The sequence below is a fragment of the Hyla sarda genome, chromosome 1 (genome assembly GCF_029499605.1).
Source record: "Hyla sarda isolate aHylSar1 chromosome 1, aHylSar1.hap1, whole genome shotgun sequence".
In the NCBI taxonomy this organism is placed as follows: Eukaryota; Metazoa; Chordata; class Amphibia; order Anura; family Hylidae; genus Hyla; species Hyla sarda.
This window is the reverse complement of record NC_079189.1, coordinates 100099532-100122686: the sequence shown is the minus strand read 5'-3', so window position 1 is coordinate 100122686 and position 23155 is coordinate 100099532. Positions and strand designations below refer to the sequence as shown.

The 23155-nt window shown below is 40.9% G+C and overlaps 1 protein-coding gene across 2 annotated transcripts in view; it reads right to left on the bottom strand.

Moving 5' to 3' along the window:
• Nucleotides 1-23155, bottom strand: part of TUSC3 (tumor suppressor candidate 3) — a 419569-nt gene that overhangs the window by 337295 nt on the left and 59119 nt on the right. The window contains exon 1 of one of the 2 annotated variants that reach the window (XM_056558712.1): nucleotides 8184-8256. The exons of the other annotated variant lie outside the window; for it this stretch is intronic. The gene's annotated coding sequence lies outside the window, so the exon portion shown is untranslated. Of the gene's footprint in view, nucleotides 1-8183; nucleotides 8257-23155 lie in introns of those variants that run through there. 2 annotated transcript variants of the gene reach the window in all.

The window sequence follows — 23155 nt, the reverse complement described above, 5'->3', positions numbered from 1 at the left end:
ACCAAACAGGAATATAACATACAGAGCACAGGGTACAAGCTAGACTCAGTGTGAACACAGACAGAGCAGAACGAACAAACATAATCCTAAAACCGACTAATGTAACACAGAATAAAATACAAGGTGCATGCTAAATAACCATGGCTAAAAACCCAGATAAAATGACAAGATAAGTGCGAAGGTTAATTGACTGAGTCACTTAACCTGTGTTTGTGGGAGGGGCGGTACTTGCGCTTAAAAGCCGCGGCTCTCGCGTTGTTTGGAGTCCGTGACGTCAGACGCCGTGGGGAGTCTCTCCAGCCTCGTGTTCGTTCCTGTGCTCTGCTGTGCACGTCATTTCAGGTTAGTTCAGGTCCGGGGAGTGACTGCAGGAGTCTGGGGGCTCGTGTCTCGTATGAGTCCCCCGTGCCCTGCCTTTAGCATGTTGATGTTGTTGTTCAGCAGCCGTAGCGGGCTGCTGAGCTACGTTGTGCGCTTCCGGCGCATGTCGGGGGGTTTCTTTTCAGATGTTTGGTGCTGGCTGGGGGAGGTGACAGCGGGAGTTACCTTTCAGAGCATATGTCCTTCGGAGCTCCGCAGTATTCTCCCGTCCCGTTCCGCTGCCTTACGCATGCCGGCTTTCTTATTCGGTCGCCAGTCTCAGCCGGCAGCCAGTTCGTTACACACCTCCTGCGGCTCAGCTCTGCATGTTGGGTGCTTGTTTGCATACTGTAGGTATTATAGTCTTGTAGTTCCAGGTGTTAGTCTTAGTGTCAGTACACGTTGTCTACTGGTCACGCTTTGTTAATGTGTCACAGATGTCCCTGCTGTTTATTTCACTGGTTGACGCGTTTGTTCCGCAGTTGCTTCTCATATACCTAATCTGTTTCATATTCCATGTGTTTTACACTATTGCTTCTCGTATCTACACTTCGGCCGCATACATTGGTCCGTACTAGTCATGTTTTAACTCATGAGTCTGTTGCATACGCTGCTGATACACTACCATTATATGCTCCGCTATTGTCTGGTACTATAATTCTGTTCTCACATGGTCAATTGGCCTTCCGCTGTTTCGCCTCTGTCTTCATGGTATTTATTGCTTCATGATATTTATTGCTAGTCGTGGTTATTTACTTTGCTCGTTGTTTGGTACCGTTTTACTCTAACTTGTTGTGGTAGTGAATAAGGCGGTTGTTCCTAAATTAGTTTGCCTGGCTTGTAGCATGGTCTTCAATGTGCGCTGCTGTTCTGTTGTTCCTGTGCTCCTATGGTTACTCTTTTACCTGGTTAAGTGTTTTTGTCATGTTACTAGCTAAATCCTTCGTCATAGCCTCATTAAGCGCCTTGTAGGTGTTGATCCACACCTGTACCTGTTCAGTTATGTGGTGGGTTTACCTTTGCCCTTGTTCTTGTTTTCACTTTCTACCTCCTTCATTAGACTATCGTCTTACTAGCTCAGTAATGCTGTGTGGCTGTCTAGGCTCAAAGTTCATCTTTACGCTACTTCGCTGTCCTTGGCCCGGTCGTTTTTTTTTAGGTAAAAGAGATAAAAGAATATATTTGGAATTTTGCATATATGTATATAGGTGTTAATTTAAAAAAAAAAAAAATATATATTTATGTTTATGCAAGTTGTTTTCTCTTCCCCCAACTCGCCCTTTGGGGCTCGGTTCATGTCCTTTCCACCGACTCAACTCGTCTTTGGGTCCTCGTGTGGATCTGCCTTAGCCTGTGTGTTGTTAAGTTATATGCCTGTGTTTTATTCAGCAGTTGTCCACGCACGCTCTTGTGGCTTATACGTCTGCTGTCGTGAACTTCGTGTTGGCTTATCACCCTCAGTACAGGTACGTGCAGTCCATTTTTGGGTTAGTTACAGTAAACATTCTCTTCATACGGTTCTCCTTTAACTCGCAGTATTCATTCTGGTGGTCTCGCCTCGCTTCAGCTTCTACGTTATTCCAGCCTTTCCACCGACTCAACTCGCCTTTGGGTCCTCGTGTGGATCTGCCTTAGCCTATGTGTTGTTAAGTTATATGCCTGTGTGTTTATTCAGCAGTTGTCCACGCACGCTCTTGTGGCTTAAACGTCTGCTGTCGTGAACTTCGTGTTGGCTTACCACCCTCGGTACAGGTATGTGCAGTCCATTTTTGGGTTAGTTATAGTAAACATTCTCTTCATACGGTTCTCCTTTTGGCTCGCAGTGTTCATCCTGGTGGTCTCGCCTCGTTTCAGCTTCTACGTTGTTCCAGCGCCTGTTCGTGTCGAGATTGACCGTCATAACCCAGTTGTCAAGGTGCGGTCTGTTTTAGGCTTCCGGAAGTCCAGGTATTCATGTCTTAGTTCGTTACCCATCACGTCCTTGGGTGTACTCTTTATCCCCTGCTCATCACGTCTTTGGGCCAAGGGGTTCGTTAGTCACGAGTAACTTTACGTGTCACGCTGTTAGCATGTGTCTAGTCACCACTCGGTACTCTTCACTTTCTAGTCCGATTCTGTGGTGGCAGTGGTTTTGATTTCCGGGTTAGTCTTGCTCTGACAGGTGTATTTCGTTTTTTGGTTGTCCCTTGGGTCAGGATTTGATTGTTGTATATCTAATTTTCAGAAATGTCTCACGCATCAGACATTGAAGATGCAGCTTCTGTTCTGGACAATGTCGCTAGAACATCGGATCTGGGTAGCGTCCCATCTCTTCGTAACTGGACCATTCCTAAACTGACGGCTGAACTCGTCCGCAAAGGCATCCCGTTCCCGGCTACTGCCCGCAAGGCGGAACTTTATCGTTTATTGGTCTCTGAGCACTCGGGACCCTGCGATCAAGCAGGCCCTAGCAGTGAAGAAGTGTCCATGCAGACACTCAATACGTCCATCTTGCAGTTGCATACGTTAATTAACTCGCTGTGCTCTAGAGTTGATACCTTGGAATGTAAGAGTTCGGAGGCTCCCGCTCCGGCCCCAGTGGTGGGTTTGACTTCGGCCATTCCACACACTTCCGTTCCCCCTCAGGTTTCTGCTACCCCGCAGGCTTCAGTATTACCGGTTGGACTTAATATGCTCGTGCCAAATGTCGCGCCAGCTCATTTTATCCCGACTAATCTGAAGAAGGACATTCTTGATGGTAAGGATGTTAATCTCGCTTCCTTGCTTATTGCGTCTCATGATGTTTCCGAGAACAAGACTATTGCTTGCGGTGAGGTGTCGGTCATTCTGAAAGCAAAAGATGTAAGGTTAAGTCGCAAGCTTACATTAGCTGAATTCAGTATGGCGTTCGCCATTTATCGTGACGTTTTATGCTCAGTCAAGCCAGAAAGACGTGAAGAGCTTGACATGTATCTGTTCAAAGTCACAGAGTTAGCTCATAAATATAGTGGGTTCACGTTTTATGATTATCATAAGTCATTTTCAGCTAAGGCGGCGGCAGCTCTAGTGCAGTACAACTATACAGTTAATTGGGCGTTGGTTGACACCGAGATTTTCTGCAATCATTTTGCAGGTCTTAAAGCCCCCGTTTGCTCTCGGTGTCAGTCCATCGCCCATACCACTGAATGGTGCAATACTGTTAATTCCCCATCCGAGGTAAATCCCGGCACGTCTTCACCCACATTTCAGCCTAGGAATCAGAAACACTCGGGCTTGATTGACAAGTTAGGTAGGCCCATCAAGTATCTTGGTAAATCTCAAATTTGCAATAATTTCAATTTTGGGTCTTGCAATTATAACCAGTGTAGACTTTTACATGTCTGTGCATTCTGTTTCAGGGCCCATCCTAAGGCCAGTTGTCCACAGAAGTCGAAAGCATGACTAGCAGTGATAGACGTGTTGTGTTTAGAACATTTTCTTGCTGATCATCCAGATAGGTGTTTTGTTCAGTTTTTGATTAATGGATTCCGGTCAGGTTTCCACACAGGTTTCATTACTTTACCCTCTGCTACGTATGAGTGTGACAATTTACGTTCTGCTCTAAGGGACCCTAGGGCTGTAGATACCCTGATACAAGCTGAAATAGACAAGGGTTTTGTTATTGGTCCGTTTGATGAGCCCCCCTTTGACGTTTGGAGAGTTAGTCCATTGGGGTTGGTGGCTGGGAAATTCAGTAATAAACTTCGTTTAATTTATGATTTGTCCGCCCCTTACTCTGCACACACACCTAGTTTAAACTCTCTTATTCCCGCTGAAGAGTTCTCCCTGAAATATGCTTCCATAGATGAGGCAATAGCGGTCATACTGAGCATGGGCGGTAACACGTGGCTGTCCAAGATCGATATTTCCGATGCCTTTAAGCTCCTGCCTATTATGCCTCAGCTATGGAAGTGGCACGGTATTAAATGGCGCGACAAGTATTATTTTGCTGTTAAGTTAACTTTTGGTTCCAGGAGTAGTCCTTGGTTATTTGATAAATTTGCGCAATCCCTACACTGGCTCCTGGAAAACAGGTTTGACTGTTCCCATGTCATCCACTACTTGGACGATTTTTTGTTTATTGAGCCAGGTAACGTGTGCCCCAGGGACTTGACAACCTCGTTAGCAGTATTCCAGCAACTGGCGGTTCCGGTGTCAGACAAAAAAGTTGAGGGCCCTTGCAAGTCACTGACTTTCTTAGGTATTGTTCTAGACACACAGGTCATGGAAGCCCGATTACCGCTCGACAAGCTCTCACGTATTAGACAGGCCATGCATGATCTTGTCAATTCACCCCGGGTGACCAAGGTACAGCTGCAATCCATTCTCGGCATGCTGAACTTTGCCATGCGTGTAATTCCACAGGGTAGGAGTTTTGTTTCCAGGTTGTTAGACGCTATGAATTCTGTGCCTGGCCAAAGCGACGTAGTCATATTTGATAAACAAGCGATTGCCGATTTTGCTATGTGGCATACATTTTTGACTAACTGGAATGGGGTATCCTTTTTCACCCCTGGTATCGATAATGCTTCTCCTTTAGTTTTTTTCCGATGCTTCCTCCTCAGTGGGTTTTGCAGCCATTTGGGAGAATCATTGGTTGGCCAGTGCTTGGCCAATTGAGGTATTTCAGTCTCCGGGTTTTAGCAGGTCCTCAGCATTGTTTGAGTTGTACCCTATAGTTGCAGCTGCCAGTGTGTGGGGTCACCTATGGTTCAGGAAGTCAGTACTGTTTGTTTCTGATAATGAAGCTACGGTGTATATTCTGCTTAAAGGTAGATCCTCGTCCCCACAGGTCATGTCTTTGATGCGTAAACTGGTATGGTTATCTTTGTTACATAATTTTCACTTCTCTAGTGCTCATATAGATGGTGTTAGGAACACGGCTGCTGATGCACTGTCTAGGCTCAATTTTGCACTTTTCTTCCAGGTAATGCCAGAGGCCGATCCATCAGGATGCATGGTTCCAGCGTTCCACGATTTGGTTTTGAATTAAATGCCTATTTGTCTGTAGGTCAGGACTTGATTAATAGTTCACTTTCCCGTAACACTCAGAAAGTTTACCGTACGGCCTTTAATCTGTTTACTAAGTTCTGTCAGTCTCACCCGCATAACGATGTCCTTTCAGTATCTTTTATTTTAGCCTTTATAGGGTTTTGCCACTCCTCCTTACGGCTAGCATATAACACCATAAAGATTTATTTAGCAGGCATACAACACTTTGTTACTTTGAAGTTCCCGGATCGGGCATCATTGTTTACCATGCATGCAGTTAAGACTGTTCCCCTTAAGGGGGTTGCCAAAAGTAGAGTACCAAAGCCGCCAGGCCGGCAGCCCATCTCGGGGTCGCTGTTTAGGGAGCTGGCAGATGCCCTGGATCACTCCCCGTTTGGTTTAGGTAATAGTTTAACGCTAAAAGCAGCCCTCTTCTTAGGTTTCTATGGCTTTCTGAGGCCGGGCGAGTTCACGAGTAGAACTAGTACCACTCCATTTCTCAAGTTGGGGCAATTGCAGCGAGCCACGGATCATTTCACTCTCGTTCTGAACGACACTAAGACATCACTTCCCGGTCAGAAGGTGCACGTCAAATATTTTAAAACCTCTCACAAATGGTGTCCGGTCTTGGTCTTTAACTCGTTACTTGCTCTTCGTGTTCATGACAGTCCAGAATGTCCTTTGTTGTTGTTTAATAACATTGCTCTTACTTCCTCAGTTTTTGTTCGTTATTTACGTGTTTTAGTTAAATCCTTAGGCCATGATGCTTCGGTCATATCCGGTCATTCTCTACGCATAGGGGCAGCCGCGTCTGCCTCTCGTCATGGTGTTCCTGCTCATGTTATCAGGAAGTTAGGTCGCTGGAAGTCCAGTGCGTACATACGTTATGTTCCAAACCCGAAATTGGAGATGCAGTGTGCTTTTGAATCGCTTGTGTTGTAATTACTAATAAAGCTTGTTTTGATTTCTGAGTTGCCTGTTTGGTGTGAGTTTTGCCCTCTTATTTTACAAGGTGTACCCTTACGCGGCAGTATATGGCACAGTTCAGACTGCCTAGCCATAGTTGAGTTAGTATTAAGTAGGTAGGCTCGCTATTTGTGGCCCCGAGCACAAGTGCGAAGGTTAATTGACTGAGTCACTTAACCTGTGTTTGTGGGAGGGGCGGTACTTGCGCTTAAAAGCCGCGGCTCTCGCGTTGTCCCACCCTGCCCTCCCTTCTTTTCTTTTACTTCTTCTAAGGTATGCCCTCTTATTTTACAAGGTGTACCCTTACGCGGCAGTATATGGCACAGTTCAGACTGCCTAGCCATAGTTGAGTTAGTATTAAGTAGGTAGGCTCGCTATTTGTGGCCCCGAGCACAAATACAAGGTAAATGCTCTAGCAGACATAGTCCGAATATAGCACAAACAGACATAGTAGTATTGCACTCAATAACCAGCACCAGAATACAGGAGAACTCTGGCTAAATAACTCCACCCGAGTTCTCATTCATTCATAGCATTAACTATTCCTTATCCAGGTAGAATAGCAAACTGCTCTGAACAAACTAGTGTGGGAATACACATCTAAACAGAAAAATACAAAAACAAATAAACGGACATTATAGCAGTCTTTGGAATTTATTGTTTATGAGGCCTTGAATACAAGCAGCTGTTAAAGCTGCCCATTTATTTTCCCAAAAAGGCCTCCAAGCAAAGTATTTGGTCATTGTCATGTATGGGCAGAGAAAAGGTGAAGTCCTGCACCCATCCACAACCCCTGTCCTTTCCTCTTGCATATCTGCCCTAATTAACGTATCGACAACCATCTACATGCTGGGACTTCAGAGTCAAAAAAACTAAACACAAAAAAGGTAAATGCACAAAATGTCAGGAATGAATACAAAAAGGAAAATACAAACAATACAATACTCAGGGAAGACAAACAAACACACATAGTCAACAAGCTGCCCATTTATTTTCCCAAAAAGGCCTCCAAGCAAAGTATTTGGTCATTGTCATGTATGGGCAGAGAAAAGGTGAAGTCCTGCACCCATCCACAACCCCTGTCCTTTCCTCTTGCATATCTGCCCTAATTAACGTATCGACAACCATCTACATGCTGGGACTTCAGAGTCAAAAAAACTAAACACAAAAAAGGTAAATGCACAAAATGTCAGGAATGAATACAAAAAGGAAAATACAAACAATACAATACTCAGGGAAGACAAACAAACACACATAGTCAACACGCTGAGTCGGAAACGAAAAGGACAAATACAGTCATGGCCGTAAATGTTGGAATCCCTGAAATTTTTCAAAAAAATTTGGTATTTCTCACAGAAAAGGATTGCATTAACAAATGTTTTGCTATACACACACGTTTATTCCCTTTGTGTGTATTGGAACTAAACAATAAAAGGGAGAAAAAAAAGCAAATTGGACATAATGTCAAACCAAACGCCAAAAATGGGCTGGACAAAATTATTGGCACCCTTTCAAAATTGTGGAATTTTTTTTTAAGCATGTAATGCTCCTTTAAACTCACCTGGGGAAAGTAACAGGTGTGTGCAATATAAAAATCACACATGAAAGTAGATAAAAAGGAGTCTTAGTCTTTGCAAAATTGTGGAAAAATATCAACAATCTCAAGGTTACAAGTCCATCTCCAGAGATCTACATTTTGCAAAAATGAACTTGATTAAGCCAAAATCCTTCTGGGAAAATGTCTTCAGGACAGATGAGACCAAGATAGAGCTTTTTGGTAAAGCTCATCATTCTACTGTCTACCAAAAATGGAATGAGGCCTACAAAGAAAATAACACAGTACCTACAGTGAAATATGGTGAAGGTTCAATGATGTTTTGGGGTTGTTTTGCTTCCTCTGGCACTGGGGGCCTTGAATGTGTGCAAGGCATCATGAAATCTGAGGATTACAAACAGATTTTGGGTCAGACTGTACAGCCCAGTAAAATGTATTTTCTCTCTGACCACAGTGCTCTCTGCTGACACCTCTGTCCATGTCAGGTACTGTCCAGAGCAGGAGAGGTTTGCTATGGGGATTTACTCCTGTTCTGGACAGTTCCTGGACAGAGGTGTCAGCAGAGCACTGTGGTCAGACATAAAAGAAATTCAATAAGAAAAGACTTTACTCTGTAGCATACAGCAGCTGAAAAGTACTGGAAAGATTAAGATTTTTAAAAAATAAGTCATTTATAAATCTTTTTAACTTTCTGGCACCAGTTGATTTTTACAAAAAATAGTTTTCCACCCGAGTACCCATTTAAGGGTCAACTTAGCCTAGTGCTTACTTCACCTACTGTAAATGGTCTCCCAGAAGAGTACCAGCCTGTTCAGCCCAGTGCACTTTAACCACCTGACACTAAGAAATAGGTTCTGTGGTATGATTGGCCAGAGAAGTAAGAGAAAACTAGAAAGAACCACTGTGTACTACTGACAAACAACCCAAGTCACATGGTCACCACCTCTGAAAGGTTAACCTAACAAAACCAGGCAGGTGCTTGAAAATCTTTAGCATCCGGCCAGCGCTGCTATAGAAAAGTCACAATTATTTATTAGCATAAGCATGATTACTATTCTACCCTAGATGCATAAATATGAGACACCACACAGAGTGCCTTCAGCTTCATACTATGTAGTTGAAAGTATCTGACGTGCATTCGGCAGTGTTTCCCAACCAGGGTGCCTTCAGATGTTGCAAAACTACAACTCCCAGCATGCCTGGACAGTCTTTGGCAGCCTTTGGCTGTCCAGGCATTCTGGTAGTTTTGCAACACCTGGAGACACCCTTGTTGGGATACACTGGCATAAGGTCTTAGGCTGGGTTCACACTACGTTTTGTCCCATACGGGAGCGCATACGGCAGGAGGGAGCTAAAAGCTCGCGCTCCCGTATGTAACCGTATGCGCTCCCGTATGCCATTCACTTCAATGAGCCGACCGGAGTGAAACGTTCGGTCTGGTCGGCTCATTTTTGCGCCGTATGCGCTTTTACAACCGGACCTAAAACCGTGGTCAACCACGGTTTTAGGTCCGGTTGTAAAAGCGCATACGGCGCAAAAATGAGCCGACCGGACCTAAAGTTTCACTCCGGTCGGCTCATTGAAGTGAATGGCATACGGGAGCACATACGGTTACATACGGGAGCGCGAGCTTTTAGCTCCCTCCTGCCGCATGCGCTCCCGTATGGGACAAAACGTAGTGTGAACCCACCCTTTGTCTGGTTATTTGTGCTTCAAACTGAAGAATAGGAAAGATATAATGCAATTGCTGTTATACAACCTGCTCATTTTGGCCAACCATATGTGGCAAAATAATGTAAACGTAGTATGATATTTTTAAATTTTATCCTTCAAAGGCAAATTTGATTTGCATAAAAGGGTTCTTGAATATGATTGGAAACTGTATTATAATACAATAAAATATGATCCAAAATGCAATAAATACAACATAGAAAAAGATTGTAAGCTATCCCTTCTCTGATTAATTCCTTAGTATGTAAGTATTCTCACACAAGTATGCAAATACTGAATAATGATCTCTGGGTTCAAAATGAAAGTTATTGTACATTGGCCATTTCTGACCAAACTTTCAATCACAGCGGTATACAGTGATCCCTCAACATACAAAGCCTCAGGTTACAATATTTTCAAAATACAATGGTCTTTTCTGGACCATTGTAACTTGAAATCATCCTCAACATGCAATGCTACGGACAGTCCAGATCTGAGAAAGGTGTTGGCTGGAAGAACTGACCAATCAGAATGGGCATTTTACTCGTAAAAGACCTATATTACTGAAGTGCATGCACTGACTGGCTGTTTGGTAGCGCCTCCTACAGTACAGGGAAGTATTACATGTTCTGCACAATTACCTGTGCCAAAAGGCAAGCAGCTACTTTGGACACCAGATGAGGGCAGCACTATTTTACTTTTTTAGGACATTGCATGTACTGTACAGGACCCTGAAGAAGCTCCTGTCCTCTACATAGACAGTGATTTACAGCTTCCAGCAGATCTTTCTTACTTTTATATGTAAGGGCTTGCTTTATCTATATTCATTATCTACTTATTTTGTCTTAAATTATCTCTTTGTCCTATTTTTTAACCCCTTAAGGACTCAGCCCATTTTGGCCTTAAGGACTCAGACAATTTAATTTTTACGTTTTCATTTTTTCCTCCTCGCCTTCTAAAAATCATAACTCTTTTATATTTTCATCCACAGACTAGTATGAGGGCTTGTTTTTTGCGCGACCAGTTGTCCTTTGTAATGACATAACTCATTATATCATAAAATGTATGGCGCAACCAAAAAACACTATTTTTGTGGGGAAATTAAAAAGAAAAATTACAAAACTAATTTTGGAAGGTTTCGTTTTCACGCCGTACAATTTATGGTAAAAATGACGTGTGTTCTTTATTCTGAGGGTCAATACGATTAAAATGATACCCATTATTAAATACTTTTATATTATTGTTGCGCTTAAAAAAAATCACAAACTTTTTAACCAAATTAGTACGTTTATAATCCCTTTATTTTGATGACCCCTAACTTTTTAATTTTTCCGTATAAGCAGCGGTATGGGGGCTCATTTTTTGCGCCATGATCTGTACTTTTTTTTGATACCACATTTGCATATAAAAAACTTTTAATACATTTTTTATAATTTTTTTTACTAAAATGTATAAAAAAAGTAGGAATTTTTGACTTTTTTTTTTTTTTCGTTCACGCCGTTAACCGTACGGGATCATTAACATTTTATTTTAATAGTTTGGACATTTACGCACGCGGCGATACCAAATATGTCTATAAAAAATTTTTTTACGCTTTTTGGGGGTAAAATAGGAAAAAACGGACGTTTTACTTTTTTATTGGGGGAGGGGATATTTCACTTTTTTTACTTATACTTTTACATTTTTTTAAATTTTTTTTTACACTTGAATAGTCCCCATAGGGGACTATTCATAGCAATACCATGATTGCTAATACTGATCTGTTCTATGTATAGGACATAGAACAGATCAGTATTATCGGTCATCTTCTGCTCTGGTCTGCTCGATCACAGACCAGAGCAGGAGACGCCGGGAGCCGCACGGAGGAAGGAGAGGGGACCTCCGTGCGGCGTTATGAATGATCGGATCCCCGCAGCAGCGCTGCGGGCGATCCGATCATTCATTCAAATCGCGCACTGCCACAGATGCCGGGATCTGTATTGATCCCGGCACCTGAGGGGTTAATGGCGGACGCCCGCGAGATCGCGGGCGTCGGCCATTGCTGGCGGGTCCCTGGCTGCGATCAGCAGCCGGGATCAGCCGCGCATGACACGGGCATCGCTCCGATGCCCGCGGTTATGCTTAGGACGTAAATGTACGTCCTGGTGCGTTAAGTACCACCGCACCAGGACGTACATTTATGTCCTGCGTCCTTAAGGGGTTAATGACATTTTGGGGCTTCAGAACCAATTACCAGGTTTCCATAGAGTTATGGCTCAACATACAATGGTTTCAGCATACAATAGTCACCCTGGAATCAATAAATATTGCATCTTGGGGGACCACTGTATTTATGGTAAATGCAAACTAAACACTAAAAGTCAGCGAGAAAAAAAGACGACCGGGTACTGCTTGCATAATAAGCAGATGTCTCTGTAACACTCGGGGGTGGATGCGGCAAATACGCAGTTCCAGAGTGGTGCTACACATAAGGTAGATATCTGTATACAGTGCAGAGAAGAAAAAAGAACGGAGCACACACCTGTATGACTTGCTGTGTAGGTTTATTTTTGGATTACATCCAAACTCTTCGGCATCCCATCACCCTGTGATCCAAGCAGAGCTAGAGTGGTAGGAGCTTCACACCTAGACGACAATGCTGTTTCACGCTCAGAGGCGTTTGTGTTACAAATAAAAACCAGCAATAGAAATATATAGAAAAACGTATAAAAATACATTATAATATAGATTAAATACTACTAAAAACCAGGGCAACTAATATGAACTAAATAAAGGAGCCCAGTTCATTCCGATTACTCAGCCCTAGGGCTCCGAATGCTTCAGCCCTCATAATCCAATGCGCCTCTGCACGTGCTAGGCTTTCATGTCTGTCTCCACCTCTTTCGGGGGACATAACCCTTTCTATGCCTGCAAATTTCAGTAGGCTAGCATCTCCTCTATGGACTGTCTGCATGTGTGTTATAAACCTCTGAGCTCCTATACCTGTTCTCACAGACCTGAGGTGTTCCTTGATACGTACATGAAGTTTTCGCTTTGTTCTGCCTATATAGAAGAATCCACAAGGACATATCATATAATACACTACAAACGTGCTTTGACATGTAATCAACTGTCTGATTTTAATTCTACAAGCTCCAAAAGTTAGAGTGTTACCTGTTACCGGTTTTTATTACAGATGGAGCAATTTCTGCATTTCATATTCCCTACTGGTGATATGTTTTGTAGCCAATGTTGCTTTTTGTACTGGACATGTTTTTCATATTTCGCTTTTAAAACATTGCCAATGGTTCTACTGCATCTGAAATTGATTCTAGGACTGGAAATATCAATGCCTTTTAAGTCTTGTTCCTGTTGTACGATGTTCCAATTTTTCCGCAGTACTCCATTGATAATGTGACTCATCGGGGTATTGGCAAACGAGAATATAGCCTTACTTTCTTTTTTGGGGTGACTATCTGTTCTTTTTCTGTGCTTTCCGTTTCTAGACAATAGGGTAGACCTGTCCACCTGATTAGCCCTCTCAAATGCCTGATCAATAATTTTTCTGGGGTAACCTCTTCCAACTAATCTCTCCGTTAGATTCTTAGCCTGCTCCAAAAAAACGTTATGGTCGTTATTGATCCTTTTAAGGCAAATAAATTGGCCGTATGGTACACTATGTTTTACACAGTAGGGGTGTGGACTGTCAAAGTATAACAAAGCATTCTTGGATGTAGATTTCCTGAATCCAGATGTCATTAATCTTCCCTTCTCAACATGGATTTTGACATCCAGGAATTCTAGTGACTGGTCACCAAAATGATAGGTGACAGTCATATTGATGTTGATGGAATTGAGCTCGCCTTAAAAGGATCAATAACCACCATACATTTTTTGGGGGGAGCAGGTTAACAATCTAACGGAGAGACTAGTTGAAAGAGGTTACCCCAGAAAAATTATTGATCAGCCATTTGAGAGGGTTAATCAGATGGACAGGTCTACCCTATTGTTTAGAAACAGAAAGCACAGAAAAAGAACAGATAGTCACCCCAAAAAAGAAAGTAAGGCTATATTCTCATTTGCCAATACCCCGATGAATCACATTATCAATGGAGTACTGCGGAAAAATTGGTACATCGTACAACAACAATAAGACTTAAAACGCATTGATATATCCAGTCCTATAGTCAATTTCAGATGCAGTAGAACCATTGGCAATGTTTTAAAAGCGAAATATGAAAAACATGTCCAGGACAAAAAGCAACATTGGCTAAAAAACATATCACCAGTAGGGAATATGAAATGCAGAAATTGCTCCATATGTAATAAAAACCTAACAGGTAACATTCTAACTCTTGGTGCTTGTAGAATTAACATCAGACAGTTGATTACGTGTCAAAGCACGTTTGTAGTGTATTGCATGATATGTCCTTGTGGATTCTTCTATATAGGCAGAATAAAGCAAAAACTTCATGTACGTATCAAGGAACACCTCAGGTCAGTGAGAACAGGTATAGGAGCTCAGAGGTTTATAACACACATGCAGACAGTCCATAGAGGAGATGCTAGCCTATTGAAATTTGCAGGCATAGAAAGGGTTATGTCCCCCAAAAGAGGTGGAGACAGACATGAAAGCCTAACATGCGTAGAGGCACGTTGGATTCTGAGGGCTGAAGCATTAGGAGCCCTAAGGCTGAATGATTGGAAATGAACTGTGCTCCTTTCTTTAGTTCATATTAGTTGCCCTTGTTTTTAGTAGTATTTAATCTATATTATAATTTGTAACACGTAACTGGGTGTGCACTATTTAAATACTACACCGAGCAAACAGGAAGCTGTCACCAGGGACCTGAGGAAACGCCTCTGAGCGTGAAACAGCGTTGTTATCCAGGTGTGAAGCTCCTGCCGCTCCAGCTCTGCTTGGATCATGGGGTGATGTAATGCCAAAGTGTTTGGATGTTATCTGAAAATAAACCTACACAGCAAGTGATACAGGTGCGTGTTCCGTTCTTTTCTCTTCTATGCACTGTAAACTAAACACTGCTAATAAGAGTGAAGAATTTTCTACACAAAAATAGTTGTATAATTTATCGTTGTTAATGTTGTCTTTATAACTTTACACTAGCCAATATTCCTTACTATTGCTCACAAATGAACACATGGGGGGACATTTATCAAAGCATTTAGTTTTTTTTTTGCCAAAAAATTAGCATGTGCGACTACTCTATTTTTTGTCCACAAAGAAGAAAGAAAACCGGCACTGCTGCAGCTAGGTAGCAATTAGGTATACACCTGTGGTAGACCGAAGAACCTCACCTAATCCTGTAGTATGGGGTGCTGATGCAAATCCAAGCAATGGTATGTATAAAAGAGAAATAAAGGCAATCGCTCTCACCATTCAGTGAAAAGGTTTTTCTTTACTGTAGTCCGTTAGGCAACAACAGCAATGATGCAGGTATAACAAAGAGCGGAGGCAGAGGTGGTTACGGGACAGAACTGTTTCGCACTATAGAAGTGCTTCCACAAGCCGACACCTGGCGTCTCTCTATGCGTAAGCGCATTATAAACGAGAGGCACCAGAACCAAGAAAGACAGGTAAGTCATGTGATCACATTAGAATACATAGAAAAAAGATAGAAATAACAATCAAAGTAGCTAATTGCTAAAATCATTCATGAGAAATATGTCAAGGAACATTTTGAACAGAGTATAACCGTATTTAACACTTTTAAAATTTGCAGGATTAGAAAGAGTATACCCTTTACCAGCAGGTGGTGATAGACATGCAGTCTTGCTTCAAAAAGAAGCGTGCTGGATCATAAAGTTAGATGCCACAGGAGCCTTAGGCTTCAACGACCACAACAAATTCAGCACTTTTCTGTAACACCTGTAAAATACGGTTATACTCTGTTCCAAATGTTCCTTGACATATTTCTCATAAATGATTTTAGCGATTAGCTACTTTGATTGTAATTTCTATCTTTTTTTCCATGTATTCTAATGTGATTACATGACTTACCTGTCTTTCTTGGTTCCGGTGGCTCCCGTTTATAATGCGCTTGCGCATAGAGAGACGCCAGGTGTCGGATTGTGGAAGTACTTCTATAGTGCGAAACAGTTCCGTCCCGTAACCACCTCTGCCCGCTCTTTGTTATACCTGCATCATTGCTGTTAAAGGGGTTCTTCGGTGCTTAGACATCTTATCACCTATCCAAAGCATAGGGGATAAAATGCCTGATCGCGGGAGTTCTGCCAATGTGTGCCCCCAGGATCTTGCATGCAGCACCCCGTTTATATTCAGTCCCCGGAGCGTGTTTGCTCCGTGTCTGATTACCGACAACCTGAGTGCCGACGGCGTGTGACGTCACGCTCCGCCCCTCAATGCAAGCCTATGAGAGGGGGCTTGATAGCTGTCACGCCCCCTCCCATAGGCTTGCATTGAGGGGCGGAGCGTGACGTCACACGGGACAGAGGCGTGACATCACAGGCCGTCGGCCCTGTGGTCGTCAGTAATTAGACTCGGAGCGAACATGCTCCGGGGACTGATTATAAACGGCGTGCCGCGAGCAAGATCGCGGTGGTCCCCAGCGGCGGGACTTCCGCGATCAGGCATCTTATCATTTGGATAGGGGATAAGATGTCAAAGCACCTGAGAACCCCTTTAATGCCTAACGGACTACAGTAAAGAAAAACCTTTTCACTGAATGGTGAGTGTGATTGCCTTTATTTCTCTTTTATACATACTCTATTTTTTGATTATGCAGTGCCCTAAGCAAAAAAAGAAAGAAACTTGCTTACCAAAATAAAAAGTGATTTTTGACTTGCAGTGGTCAGAGATTTATCAAGTGGGAAAGTCGCAAAAAAGTTGCATCGCAGGAAAAAACCTACTAAATTTACTCCAGCTCAGTCATGGAGCAGAAAAAGCCACTACCAAAACAAACAAAAAATTGCTTACGTGAAAAAAATTTATCAACAGGCTGAAGCCAGTTGATAAATAAGTGGCACATAAGAAAAACTATTTTTAGAAAAAAATAACTAAAAAAAGGAATACATAAGCAAACATTGATAAATGTCCAGCATGGTTTTTATCTGTTATATGCCAAACTGGATTAAATATAGCCATGTATGACTATTTTTAAGGGTTGCTTCTTGAACACAATCAATGTCAATATGCCCTATTTAGCATCTGGGATTTCTTTTTGAGTAACAGCGAACTCGGTCATTAAAGTATTATAAGGATGGCAAATTATTTCAAAGGCTGCAAGGTGGGCCTACATTTCTGCTGCAGGCAAAAGTAGCAAAAACAAGGTTTAGAAAATCTTAGTAGGGATCAATGAATTGCCCGGCTTCCTATAGGACAATGGTCTCCAAATGGTGGCCCCCGAGATGTTGTAAAACTACAACTTATAGAATGCCCAGACAGCCAGCGGCTGTCCGGGCATGCTGTAAATTGTAGTTTTGCAACATCTTGGGGGCCACACAGGTCTGGTACAAGGATTTTTGACACCCTTGATCCTGCCCATTGGCTCCTCCCGATGTATGGAAGCCTGCCCGATATCAGGATGTTGGACAGACCTGACCTTAGTAATGTCTGCCTCGGAGGTGGTGTTGCACTCCTCCAGAAGGCTGAAAAATCACAATATTTTAGTAGAGGTGGAGTGGGGTAAGCGTGGTGGAGTTTGGCTTGATGGGCATGTGATTTGGATTGGCGGGTTCTTTGGATGCATGCTAACTTTATTGCAGCGGGCAGAACGGTGCCCCTATCAAGAGGGCGCTCTAGGCGGCTGCCTATCTTGCCTTTAGGCAGAGCCATCCCTGGGGCCACAATTTAGAGACCCTCACTTAAAAAAAAAAAAAAAAAAAAGGGAGATTGTCTTCATGAGACCGCTCTTTTATTTAACAACTACAGACAAATTTAGATTTTTTTAAAATAAGACAAAAAAAAGCATTAAAAAAATATAAGAATATTAAATGGCAAATTTATTTAAACAGTCAAAGCAGGAAAACTTGGTTAAAAATGTATTTTTCTGTAGCACATCTAATGTTTTAGCTGCAATTTGTAAATTACATGAAGAACGCAGAGGTGATAAGTGATGCAGGCTTACTTATACTTGAAGAATGATGGCGAGATTGATAGACTTGGTAAGCGGCAAATTATAATTATATTAGGGTTAATTAGGTTAATTACATTGCTTTATTCATTAAAATCCCTTGCAAATTATAAAATAGGGAATACAAATTGACTTCAAAATTGATTTAAGATCATGCCGTATGTCTCTGCCATCTGATATTTGACTGGAGGCTCTCTAGGGCATGAACGAGCTCACCTTTCTTAGTAACTTCATATGGTTCCTTATTTAGCAAATGTTCTCACTCATGTATTCTAGTAAACATATCTATAAATTATTAGGATTCTGTTTCATAAAAAGGTTACTCTGTTTATAGAAAAAAGTTTTTCTCCTATGACTTAGTCGCAAAAATAATCAATAAAGCTTGTGTAACATGCAGGTTTTGGCATTTTTCACTGCTTCTGTAAGGGTATTTTCTTTAACATTTTTATGCAGCCTGATATTATTTTGTATGTAGTGAACTTCATAAGCATTATAGACTTTAAAGGGTTTAGACATCATTGTTTTATCTTTAGGACACAGGACATACCTGTACACCCTGGCTGCCTGGTACTTGGTGCACCAGGACATACATGTACATCCTGAGTCCCGGACATCAGCGATCTTACTGATGCTCACCATTCACCCTTCAGACCCTGGGATCAATACTGATCAGTCCATCTGAAATATAAGGGGAGCATACAGAGACTCATCAGACTACCCGCAGCACGAATGAGGAGGCCCGATGAGTTGAAATGGCAGTCCTAGGTCTCATTACCTGCCTTTAGGGCCACTTTGGTGATCATCTTTTAAGGTTTGTCTTCTGGCAGACCATAGAAATAGATTGCAGATTACACTGATCAGTGCTATGCCAATGCAATAAATAGTGCCTTTTGAAGTCTTAGAAGTGTAAATACAGAAAATTAGTTAAAAAAAAGTTAATAAGCCCCTCCCCAATAAAATTTTAATCTCCATCTTTTCCCCATTTTACAAAAAAAGAAAAAAAAAAAAAAAGTAAATCAACATATTTGGTATTACAGCGTACAGAACATAAAAAAACATGAACATAAAAAATATCAAAGTCCAATATTGCTGATCTCAAAAAAAAAAGTCACATATACACAAAAATTACTAATAAAAACTACAGATCACAGTGCAAACATTGAGCCCTCTTACAGCCCCATATATGGAAAAATAAGAAAATTATACTGGGTCAGAAAAGGGACATTTTAACTATACTTCTTCTGTTAAATAAGTTAAGTTACAGCTTTTTTAAAAGTAGTACAGTAATAGAAAATCATGTAAATATGGGTGTTGTTTTAATTTAATCGATCCACAGAATAAAGAAAACATGTCATTTTTACCGTAAAGAGCGCTGCATAAAAACAAACCCCCCCAAATATTTGCTAAATTTAGTTTCTCTTTTCAATTTCCCCAATATAAATAATATATTTTTTGCTGTTCCGTCCATTTTATGGTAAAATTAAATATGGATTTACAAATTACAATTGGTCACACAAAAAAACAAGCCCTCATATGGGTCTGTAGATGAAAAATGGTTCTTAGAAGGCTAGGAGGGAAAAATTTAAACTGAAAAAAATAAAAATGTATACGGTTAAGTGAAGAATAAGCACAATAACACAATAATACATATTTTCAACCAAGCTGAATCGCCTTGTCAAAATGAGTCACAAAAGTGTGAAAAAATGTAAACTTTTTTTTTGTTTTTGGGTGAAATCTGGCACAAGTGGGATAGTAAAGCTGCTCCTATATGTGAAGATGGCTTTACTGGAGTTTTTGTACAAGGTTTTGTGCCAAAAAGAAAAAAATTTGAATGGATTCATGCATACAACTCATGATTATTTTTTCTTGTCTACACTATGCTATTAAACAGGTATATGCAGCCATTTTAATAGCCCATTGCCTTGGAAATGGCTCATAGGGGTTTTCATGGTGCTTCACTTTCTTTCCTAATGAAAATTAAAGAGCAAAAAAAAAAAAAGAAAAAAAGGATATGTTACATCAGCACTGTCTCTTCTAAATGCTTTCTATTTTTTTTTTTTTTTTTACAAAATAGTACATCAAGAACATCTGCTTTTATGTGCTCCCACGTGCCCGCTTCTCTGAAGAGATTACAACTCTAAAAGGAAGCAGCCAACTCTGTTCCATTATTACCAGTCTGGTACCCCCACTGAAGTAATGCTTATAATCTGAGTAGATAGCAATGTCATAATGTGAGTAGCAATGGCTTTTATATTTATCAAATTCTAAATTATTATGTGTTTTTTTGCAATAACATTTTTATGGCCTTCTTCTTGAGGTGAAGACCTCAAGTTTTAATCAATAGTAAAAGTCAAGGTATACAATTGCTAATTAAAATACTGGTCTCTTATGGGGCAGATGTGCTTTGGGGCCCCCTTAGGTATCAGGGCCCCTGTGTGACTGCTACCTCTATAGCTACGTCCCTGTGCATAGGTAGCCCTATGTAGGATGTGTAAGTGCATTTCTTACCATTATTCATTAGCAAGGATTTTCATACAAAATAAGAACCCTTGCATTTATCTTAAAGATCACTCTAGCCAATATCGCAGTCCCAGTTCTGGAATAAACAGGCAGCTAAGCTGAGTAAGAAATTATTTTTGAGCAGTTCATATGTGTCAGAGAGTGGGGTTATCCTGCCCCTCGTTCCCATTAGTCAAAAGCATGATCCTGCATATCTTTTTAAAGTCTCTGTCTGGAAGAGTAAAGGAGCTTCAAATCTGGACAAATTGCAATGTTTGAGAAGTGGGCAGATGAAACCTGGTTTGTATTTGGCCCCATGTAAGCATTAGACAATCCATTGTACCAAGGAGGTCACCCAAGCAGACAATTCCCTGTTGTCTCCACTGTGTAAACTGTAAAGTGCAGGCAGGGGAATTCCAGAAATGCATATATTTGGAGATGATCAATCCCAAGATTTAAAGCTTCCTGATGACTTTGTTATCTGCAAATATGGTACAATATTTAATGCTAAAAGTGCACCAAGCTTGGTATGAAGGAAAGGTAGAGCCCATGGTGCTGTGAGACTGTTCTAGAGCTTAAATTGGAAAAACAGTATGAGTGATGACTCCAATCTTTAACATAACAAATATATGGAGGCTACATTTATAAAGACAGGTGTTTGGTAATTAGATTCCTCCATCATGTTTAGATAAACACAGGTTACTATAAGATATACAGGACTGTATACCCTACCATAAGAAAGGTCTTCTAAGCGGTTAAAAATTTTGGAAGTTCATATGTTATTAACAAACAAGAGGATTCCCTGCATAGAGTACAGACATTTAGGGAAACTCGTCATTTTATTAATAAGGGAGACATAATTTAATTAATATGGAGATAAGGGAGCACTTCCAATTTTAATACATACATTAAGTCAGCAAAGAACATGAGAATTCTACCCCTAGAGAGGCAGCACCAAGGTTATTTTTTTAGGCCTAAGGGTAATAATTGGCCTTTTAAGATGATTATTTTATTACTTTACATCTGGGGAAAGAATATTTTATGTAAGTGGTGTTAAGGATGTTACCAGCAAAGCAAGTAATTTAACATCTTTAGAGCCTATTTTGAGTGTTGCCATAAACAGCAGAGCACATCAGATGTTTCATCAGGGATTCTACAGCACAGCTTAAAGGGGTTATCCACCATAAGGTGATTTTAGTGCGTACCTGGCAGACGGTAATGGACATGCTTAGGAAGGATCTGCACTTGTCTTGGGGCTAAATGGCTATGTTGTGAGATTACTATAGCACTGTGGCTAGCTTTTTGGGAACTGGTATTTTCTCTTTGACTTTTCTTCTTTGCCTACAAATCACATAATTCCATTTTCCTCCCTCCCACACATCAGCCACCCCACTCATTGAAACATAAATGAGTTGCATCCATTCAAAAGACCTGTGGTTTTCAGTCAGGGTGCCTACAGCTGTTGCATTAGTTGCAGATTGATCCCTCTCCCACCAAGCGATCGCTCCACCCATTGGAGCAGATAAACTCCCTGTCATCAGCTGACTAGTGAGTCAGGTCTCGGCCGCATTGCAACCTGGGAAAAATCTGAGACAACAGTCATTTTGTATGCGGTTGAAAATAAATATTGGGGTGAAAATCACATAAGAATTGTGAAAAAAACATCACACACAGGTACAGACACTATATTATGAACTACACTAACTTTACAGCCCCTGTAGCATAGTCACTCATTGTTGGGCGAAGACATTACAAAGAAAAACCTGAGTATTCACCTTATCCTTGAGGTCTGAATATATATCATTGACATAAGTGCAAAATATACCATTGATACCAAATAAATCAAACACTAAACTCAACCACAACCAGCTGACATTTGCTTTAGGGCTTATAGATGCTTTTGGGCATGTATAACCAGAAGTGCTGGTACAGCCTGGTTATAGTACCTTTTCCCTTGCCATTTACAAATACCACCTGTTGGGTGCCTACCAATTTGGACAAGAGTCAGGCCAATCTGTGTGTAAAACTGATAGGGATTTATAGGTCTTCCTTGAAGAAATGGGCCTTTATGAATGTGGATCAGTCATATTCATTATTATTTGTAAATTATTTTATATTTGTTTTAAATAAGGGAAATAAAAAGCTACTTTATAAATGTTTTTAATAATATTCAATAACACATGTAGAGAGTTTTGTAGGCAATAATGCAGCCATCATCTCCATGGTAGGCCTCTGTAGAATCATATTAAAAGAAATATTATGGATCTCACATAGCCTTTCAACTTTACCAGTACAAGGTTTGAAATGATCAGTAACTGCTCTTTGGAAATGTATATCTTGTATAAGAAAAGCAGGATTAAGCCTTGTGTCTCATCTTATCAGGTAGTGTTTATACCGAAGAATTGTTACACAGTATGTGCCATGTATGAGTAAGACAATCAGAGTATTTCCCTTCCATATTCTTTTATTGAGTTCTGCAACATTTCCCAGGGATCAAGGCCATCAGGGGTTGAATAATCTGCTGATTAAAGGTTATGTAGTTTGGTTACTCACATCCCCCTTATTTAAAGCTTTGTATCCCTTTATTTATATTTTCTAATAATGAGAAATATATTCCTAAACATATTCTTCTTTCTAATCTGTTTAGTTTGTATGTTTTTAGTTGTATTTGCCTTACCTGATTATGGTAGCAGTTATTTTGCCCTGGCTTTTGTAACTCCTATTACCTATTAGTGTTGGGCGGGAATATTCGCATTTCAAATTTTTATCGCGAATATTGCAAATTCGCTAATATTGCGAATATATTCCCTATATATTCGAAATTACAAATATTAACTTTTTTCCACATATGCGCATATTCATATATGTGCACATTCGCATATGCGCATATTCGCATATGTAGATATTCGCCTATGCGCATATTTGCATATGTGAATATTCCCATATTCATTCTTTTCACTTGTGG